Raw genomic sequence first — 9,626 nt, forward strand, 5'->3', positions numbered from 1 at the left:
CCTTGGTTGTAGACGAGTCTTCCTGCTAGTCTCCAGTTTATTTCCACTGAGAGCTGCTCCACACATAGATATATTTTTGATGTGTTCATGGCTTGAGGTGAGCTCAGCATCTTCACACTCTGTTATCTTGCTCTTTCCTCTCCTTCAAGTAGTTTAGAAACATCATTTCACAATATATGCTGCAGTATATAATGAAGCGTAAATGTGTGGGACTCATTGTAAAAGCAAAGACATCACTTTGAGGACAAAGGTCTGTCTAGTCAAAGTTATGGTTTTTCCAGTCGTCACGTATGGATGAGAGAGCTGGACCATAAAGAAGGCTGAGTGCCAAAGAAATGATGCTTTCTAACTGTGGTGCTGGAAAAGACTCTTGACAGTTCCTTGGATTGGAAGGAGCGCAAACCAAAAGGAAATCAACCCTGAATATTCACAGAAAGGACTGAAGCTGAAACTCCAATACTTTGGCCAGCTGGTATGAAGAGCTGACTCACTGGAAAAGACCCTGATGCTGGGAAAGATTGAGTGCAGGAGGAGAAGGGCAGTGAAGGAGGATGAGGTGGTTGGATGGCGTCACTGACTCAATGAACATGAGTTTGAGCAAGCTCTGGGAGATGGTGAAGGATAAGGAAGCCTGGTGTGCTGCAGTCTATGGAATCACAGAGTCAAACACAACTTAGCAACTGAACAACATTGTAAATGTATGGTGCATTTTCTAGAAAATCAGAGAAGGAACAAATTATTATTCATTGCAAAAATAATGTTGCAGAGGAAACCACGCTAGAACTTAGTGGCTTGAAACAGAAATGATTTCTCAGAAATGTACAGTTTGGCTGGGTATCTTTTAATCTAGGCCGGATGCATCTGCCCTTGGCTGGGTGTATTCAAATGGTGGGCAGCTGGGGGTGACTGAGGATAGCCTCAGACAGAAGAACATAGCTCTATTTCATGTGCTCGCTCATCCTATAGCCTCCCTTCTGAGCTGATTCTAAAAGGGATTTCTCTATTTCAGAAGTTGTCAAACTTTGTGATCTCAGGAACCCTTCATATTCTTAAAATTATTGAAGATCCCAAAGAACTTTGATTTAGGTTGGTTATAGCCATCAATATTTACTGTATTATAGATTAAAATAGTAAAATTAAAAACTTTATTACTACATTATAAATAACAGTAATAAAAACCAATAATAAAAATTTTTAATGTAAATGACATTTGTTTGTGAAAAATAACTATATTTTTCAAAACAAAACATTGAGAAAGTAGGATTGTTGTAGTTTTTTCTATTCTTGTTACTGTCTGGATTAATAGATAAATTTTATTATCTGCTTCTGCATTTAATCTATTCTGAGCTTATTTTATGCAGATCTTTAGATGGAAGAGGAAGGAAATTGCAGATTCTCTAAAAGGGTCTTGGGGACCCCTAGGAATTCTTTGAAGTTCTCCATAGAATTTATCATGGCAACCTTTAGGAAAATAGTTAAAAATGCAAAAAGAACATGACAAATTGTGACTCCCCCCCCCCCCCCCCCCGCCCCGCCACCGCTCAAAGTGGCTATTCACAGTGAATGTTAAAAAAAAAAAAAAAATTTCCTCTAATTTGTTGTAACAAGAACAAAAAAAAAAATCTATAATTTTTGGGCCAGTGTCCCAAATCACTTAGTTATCATGCCAAAAATGCAACAAATAAGAATTTTAATCATGGGAAAAAGTTTCAAGGGATCTGACTAGATGCTTAGGTTGAATTTGATAAAACTATGATCTTAACTCCCATATACTTTGCTTTATTGAAGGGATATTTTTTTCACCACTCAAAAAATTCCAGCCAATTTCATTGAGATTCTTCTTGTTCCAGAAACTTCCTCAAAGCTGACCTTTCATTCTCTGGTGACCTGGGTAAGAATTTCTCGGAAATCAAAAGCCTGACTGCACCGTCAGATTGGGAGTGGCACTTCCTAAAGTTTTGATTGGAAAATAAACTTTGAGTTCTAACAAATTCATTTAAAAAAGAATGAGCTGAAGTTTCTTTGCCAAATGCCATTTACAAAAGCTTATTATAAATTCTTAAACTAATGCAATGGGTGAATAAAGTGAATTATTAGTTCTGGTTTTAAAACCCCATTATAGCATCCCTATCTTTCTGTTCCACTTGGAAAAGTAGGTACTGATCTCAGGATGAATCGCAACCCTGATGTTAGATTACAGATTATAGATTAAATGAATTTAAATAACAAGTATCTTAAAATCCAATTTTGAAACATAAAAAATTTAAAAATTAAAAAGAAAACACACACACACGGAAGGAAAGATAATCATGTACAATTGTCTCCAAAAATTACCAGTGTTACCAGTTGTTTTTTTCACCCCAATGTTATTTAATTTTGCTGGCATTGTTAATAAGTATTTTACATTAATTTTAAACCTGTCCTTTTACTTAAGAGAGATGATGGATGTTTTCCCCCTTGTGATTAACCACAACTTTTTTTTTTGAACACAGCATACTTCCTAAGAGGAGTTCTATCTTTATACGTAAACAATGACTTGTAAAAGGATTAAAAGTGAACTTAGAGGTCGAGAGATGGAACCGGTCCCCAGGAAGCCTTAGATCGTCCTGGGCAGTGATGGCCGTGCTTCCTTCCTATTACCCTTGAGAGGGACGTGTGGTTTGCAGAGTCCTCCCAGTTGACCCCTCCTGGGAGAATAATTCTGTCATTTCCATTAGGAAGATGATTTATTGAGGGCAGTTCCTTTTTAGGACTGGACAGGAAAATCACCCTTGCAACCTGATGATGCTTATTTCCTCTGCAAAGCCCTTCAATGATGAGGTGGTAGGAATTACTTTGGCCTTAAACTGAATCACAGGCACCTCTAGAATTCTTTCTGTAACCTTTTCTGGTAACACAAAAGTAACCACTGCATCCTCATGGTTTGGGGTGGTGGAAAAGCAGGGAATGTACCTCTCAGATTTCTCATACTAGAGCATCCAACCCAGTAAGAGATATGCCCCAGGGCCATGCTGAAGAAGCCGGATGCTGGATGAGGAGGCGGTGGGGGTGGGGTGGGGGTGGGAAGGCATGTTACAAACACACATGCCCTTGTAAAATGAGTATGACTGCAGCTGGAGAATAATTATCCACGAAGGCGCATGGCAAGACATTTTGCTTCTACCTGCTGCTGCTGCTAAGTCGCTTCAGTCGTGTCCGACTCTGTGCAACCCCATAGAAGGCAGCCCACCAGGCTCCGCCATCCCTGGGATTCTCCAGGCAAGAACACTGCAGTGGGTTGCCATTTCCTTCTCCAATGCAGGAAAGTGAAAAGGGAAAGTGAAGTCGCTCAGTCGTGTCCGACTCTTAGCGACCCCATGGACTGCAGCCTACCAGGCTCCTCTGTCCATGGGATTTTCCAGGCAAGAGTACTGGAGTGGGGTGCCATTGCCTTCTCTGATATATTAATGCACATAGGTGAAATCTAGAAGGATTGCATATGCTGTGTGCTTAGTTGGTCAGTTGTGTCCAACTCTTTGCGACGCTGTGGACTGTAGCCTGCCAGGCTCCTCTGTCCATGGGGATTCTCCAGGCAAGGATCCTGGAGTGGATTGCCATGCCCTCCTCCAGGGGATCTCCCCAACCCAGGGATCGAACCCAGGTCCCCTGCCGTGCAGGCGGATTTTTTGCCCTCTGAGCCACCAGGGAAGCCCTAGTGCTATGCTGAAGTCATGCAGTCAGAAGAATAGTGTAGATGATCCTATTTGCAAAGCAGATGTAGAGACTCAGAGGTAGAGAATAAATTAATGGATACCAAGGGGAAAGGGGGTGAGGTGGGAAGAACTGGGAGATTGGGACTGACATCTCTACACAATTAATGCTACGTGTAAAATAGGTAACTAATGAGAACATAATGTGTAGGCCAAGGAACTCGACTTAATGTGCTGTGGGGACCTGAAACGGAAGCAAATCCGAAAGGGAGAGAATAATGTATATGTATGGCTGAGTGTACAGTGGGCTTCCCAGTGGCTCAGCGGTAAAGAATCTGCCTGCCAACGCCAGAGACCCCCAGGAGATGTGGGTTTGAGCCTCGGATAAGAAGATCCCCTGGAGTAGGAAATGGCAACTTGCTCCAGTATTCTTGCCTGGAAGTTTCCATGAACAGAGGAACCTGGCGAGCTACATACAGTCCATGGGGTCATAGTCAAGTCGTGTCCAACTCTTTGTAATCTCATGGCCGGCAGCATACCAGGCTTCCCTGTTCTCCACCATCTCCTAGAATTTGTTCATGTCTATTGAATCAGTGATGTTATCTAACCATCTCATCCTCTGCCGCCCTCTTCTCCAATAAAAAGTAACTAAAAGGGAGGGGGGATCGGGATGGGGAATACGTGTAAATCTATGGCTGATTCATATCAATGTATGACAAAACCCACTGAAATGTGAAGTAATTAGCCTCCAACTAATAAAAAAAATAAATAAATAAAATTAAAAAAAAAAAAAGTAACTAAAAAACCAAGCAACCAAACAAACAAAAAAAAACCCCTTCTCCTTTAGGTACAGCTAGGGGCCTCCCCTCTGCTTCCCAGTAGAGGGCAGTTTCCTCAAGGCTACAGCAGTACCTCATTGCAGGGCTCCTCTCACTTCTCGGATGTGGTTGTTCACACCTTGTCCCAGAGAAAAATAAACTTGTATTCAGGTTACATGATTACACGGTTGCATGGCAGCTTGCTTTGTGCTAAACGGTGGTTCATGCAGACATTTCCTTTGAAAAACAGAAGTGAGTGCAGTTGTGATTGTGAGGAATGAATACCACAGGGAGAGTGAGGCCATCTGAGTCCTGGTCTTATCGTGTCACTAAAGAGCCATGTGATGGTAAGTGAGCCACTTCAGTTCAATTCTGCATTTGCAGTGAGCTGTTTTGAACAATACGACCTAAACATTTTAGATTCAGTAGAAAGCTCCCATACTATCTCCACATGTGTGAATGCCAAGTTGCATCAATTGTGTCCAACTCTGTGTGACCTCATGGACTATAGCCCATCAGGCTCCTCTGTCCATGGGATTTTCCAGGCAAGAATACTGGAGTGGGTGCCATGTCTCCCCCAGGGGATCTTCCCAACTCAAGGGTGGAATCCAGGTCTGCTGTGTCTCCTGCATTGGCCGCTGTATTCTTTACCACCCGTGCCATCTGGGAAGTCCGTGCTATGTATGTTAAGTAGCATCAATTCAAATAGTTTAGCTGATTCACAATATTAACTTTATAGATTGTCACCCCTCTATGAGAGTCAGACTAAATCATCCTTCAGTTTAGGAAACCTCAACTGGACGTGACATTTCAGAGTGAGAACTGATTTCTGGCCCTGCATGGGCTTCTCCCCAGCTACCAGACTTTGGATGAATAACCTCAAGCTTCTGATTCTCAGTTTTCCCCTTCGTAAGCTGTGTGGGTGAGCTAGATCAATGCTTGCCCCTAAAGGATCTGTAGTTGAGTAAGTTTGGGAAAAGATAAATAGGGGTCTGTCTGTACTACAGCATGTCTTGAAGCCTTTCCACAGGGTCATTTAATACATGTTTACTGGAAGCCCTATCCCAGTGTGATGGTCAGAACATTGGACAACTGGTCACCCTGTCAATGACCCATCAGAACGAATTCCAGCAGCTCTGAATCCACTCTGCAGGCCCTCAGTGGTATCTGCCAATTGTTGCTGGGTCCTGGTAAATAAGAGTCCTCAATACTTACAACACACAGGGATTTTGGCTGGCACCCACAGACAATTGCCGAGGAGTGCAGGTTTTCACTGAGGAGGTAAAGATACAGTAGATCCTGCTGAGCCTGAGGACTCCTTTCTCTGCCAGATGCCAGATGTTCTGAGCATGTCTGCTCTTTGGTTTCCTCTGCTCGGCCTGCTGACTGTGGACCTTGGCTGCTCCTCTGTTTCCTGTGGTTATTATTATTATTTTACATTTTATTTATTTATGGCAGTGCTGGGTCTTCATCGCTGCATGTGAGCTTTTTCTCGTTGCAGTTAGCCCGGGCTACTCTCTAGCGTGGTGCCCGAGATTCTCATTACGGTGGCTTCTCTTCTGGGGCAGCAAAGGCTCTAGGGTGTTCAGGTTCAGTAACTGTGGCATAAGGGCTTAGTTGTCCTATGGCACGTGGAATCTTCCTGGACCAGGGATGAAACAAGCATCCTCTGCATTGGCAGGTGGATTCTTGAACCACTGGACCACCAGCGAAGTCCTCTCTGTGGTTATTAACAAGGCAAGTACTCCTGAGACTTTCTGACTCATAATTAGATTGTTTCTCAGTGGGCTCTTGATGGCTTCAAGGCCCTACCTTCCCAAGTTCTAAGTCTAGGAACTGGTTCTCCTTAGCTGGCCTTGGGACTTGGAACCATGGCCAAGTCATTTGGACCTTATAGATTTTATTTCTCTTGATGGTAAAATGGCCTCAAAGGCAGTGGTGGCTATGTCATTTATAGGACACAATTGAAAGTTGAAAATGCAGGGTCCCTCATTCAAAAAAAAAATTACAAAGTTCAATTAAAAGTAAAATATACAGCGTTTTCCCTTAAAAATATAGTTACTAATAACATTAAATAGAAGTAATAGGCAAACATGTAATGGCATAAACTTATAAATACAAATATAGTATTTTGTGCTGGAATAAAATAACAATAATACTTTCCCATGAAATGTGATGATCTTTAAAGTAAATTTCTCTTCCAAAACCTGCAGATAACCTGCTTGGCAATATTGCAAACAGTTTTCAAAACCAGAGGCTCTAAACTCTGACAGATTCTAACAGCAGCTCCCTGACCTGTCTTCTTGCCGTGTCCACGTGCCCACTTTTACTTTGTAATAATACTGATAAGACAAGTTTATAGCTCGAGTACTGGAAGTGTCTGTCCCTGCCTGAGGCCAGAGAGTTAAGAGCTGTCCAGGCACGGGCAGGCTAGCTGCTTTCCCACCGAGGGTCCTTCCCGCTCCAGGGCTGCAGCCCCCACTGTGGCTTCCATTGTTAATGTCAGTGTGGGTCCCAGTCTTAGCAGTGATTGGCCAGGCTGGATGTTCCCACCCTCAGCAGTGACTGAACCTGAGTCTCCACATGTGTTGGCTGGCTGCCAGAGGACTGTATCTCCTTTGCACATGCACAGGCTTCATGGTCCTAGAGACCAAAACTTACACAACTCAAGTTCAGAGTTTGGATTATTAAAAATTTCGAGAAGGCAACAGCAGTGCATTAAAGCAAGTGCTGGGCCTCCACTGAGAGCAAGGCTCGGTAACTACACAGCTGTAACACTCATGAAGGCTGTCAGGCTGGAGATGATGGAGATTATGCTTCCAAATTGGTTCTGTTATCATTTGTGATGCAGTAAGCCATTCGCTTTGTACTAATGTACCATTTTATAACCTTTTTTATGGAACCATTGATATGCATAATGATGAATTCCAATGAAATGTTTAAGAAATTGCTTTTGCAATTAAAGATTTATTCTAAAGGAAAAATATAAAAACCACTTTAAAAATCCATGGTCTGAACCCTATATACAAAACAGAAAAAGAGACACAGAAGTACAGAACAGACTTTTGAACTCTGTGGGAGAAGGTGAGGGTGGGATGTTTCGAAAGAACAGCATGTATATTGTCTATGGTGAAACAGATCACCAGCCCAGGTGGGATGCATGAGACAAGTGCTCGGGCCTGGTGCACTGGGAAGACCCAGAGGAATCGGGTGGAGAGGGAGGTGGGAGGGGGGATCGGAATGGGGAATACGTGTAAATCTATGGCTGATTCATATCAATGTATGACAAAACCCACTGGAAAATAAATAAATAAATAAATAAAAAAGAGAGAAAATAAGATAGATAAATTAAAAAGCAAAAAAAAAAAAAAAATCCATGGTCTGCAGAATGTATTAATTTCTTGATTAAGCAGGTACTTTTCTGAAGGAGGTTAAAGGCTCTCATAAGTAAACTCAGGCTAATTTTCTTTGTGACTTTGGACGTCTGAACTAGACTTTTAATGAATGCTGAATAAATGAATAAGTCTTCTTGAGAAAAAGTTGGAGAAAACCTAAGTTCAAGGAGGTTAGAAATTGGGTCAGTTGTCTTGTAATCGTGGTTTTCAGACCATATTTTTCATTGAGAATCACTTTGGGAACTCAAGAAAAAGGCAGATACCCATGTTTGCTCCTCAGGAAGCTTTATTGGAACAGGTCTGGGTGAGACTCAGGGGTTTGTATATTTAATAAGGATGCTAGGTGATTATGATTCAGGTGGTCAGCATACCAGCAAATTCAGCATTTTAAGTTAATATAGGGATTCTGGATTCTATCTCCCTGCAAAATCAGCCCAAGAAATTACTGGGATTGGGCAGATCATGATAAATAGAGCAAGAATTTCCCTGCTTGGCTCTGAACTAAAAGAGTATCTACCCCGTTAGTTATTTTTATCTCCAGATATTGATATTTCTATGGTCTTCCACTTTTATATAGGAGCATGAATTCATTTGAAAATGTATTAGGAAAGTGGGTTTTGAAAAGACATGTTGCTTTTGAAAGACATGTTTGAATCGGGTAATGGTGTGAGGAGATGAAGAGAAGGAAAACGAGGACAAAGGAGAAGAAATAAAACTCAGATTGGAAGAAAACATTAATTTCATTATTCATATTTATTGCATGTCTGTTTTGTTCCAAGGACTAGGGGAATTATGAATTGAAAAGACCCAGTTCTTAAAAGAAGGTGCCATGTTGCTTTCTCTTTCCCAGCAATTCTACCTACTCATCCCCACTCCCATCCCACTGTCCTTCTCCTATCCTAAGAGAATCAAGACTAACAAAGGAGAGAGGAAGAAAACAAAACAAGGGCAATGAGGAATCCTGCACAAGATATTCTTGCCTGCTGTTATGTCTTAGCCAAGTGCAAACACATGTCCAATATTATTCTGAACTACCAGGGAAGAGGTGAGTTTTACATCTCTGCCTTCAGCTGAACTCTGTCTAGTTGCTACAAATCAATATTCTCTTATTTGAATAAAGCACAAATGGCAGCACATTATAAGTTCAAAATTTTAGTTGGAACTTCCTGTTTAGTTGATGGTTTCTATCCAGTTAAATATGCTTGATTTTCTGAGATTTTCTTTCTGTTGAAATGATTTGTAACATGGATAATTATTTTAGTGGGCTCTTGTGGCTAAAAAGAAAAAAAAAAAGCTTGCGGAATGAAGCATTGCTGTTTTTATAATAGGATGATTTTTTTTTTTTTTTTTAACATTTCAAGAACTTTGGATTTCACTGAGTTCCCATTTCTGGTGAGATATTTGAACACTAATGACCCTGAGATTTTCAGGCTAGCTACAGCTTAACTATATTGCCATATTTACCTAGAATTGATTTTTTCAATTCTTCATAAGCTAATTTAAGAAATAATACTGGCAATCAGTTTCATTAAGTTGGTTATATATTTATGACATTACATATAAAAAACTATGGAATTATCATTTGATCTGGAGTCAAATTTATCAGTCAGTATGGTGCTCTATTTAAAGGGCTTTTGTGTTTAATTTATTTATGATTTTTTTTTATTATAAGCAACACAAGTACCTTATGAAGAGTTCTTGTTAGACTCCTGAGTTTGTGTACA

This window comes from Cervus elaphus, chromosome 31, assembly GCF_910594005.1.
Source record: "Cervus elaphus chromosome 31, mCerEla1.1, whole genome shotgun sequence".
Taxonomy (NCBI): domain Eukaryota; kingdom Metazoa; phylum Chordata; class Mammalia; order Artiodactyla; family Cervidae; genus Cervus; species Cervus elaphus.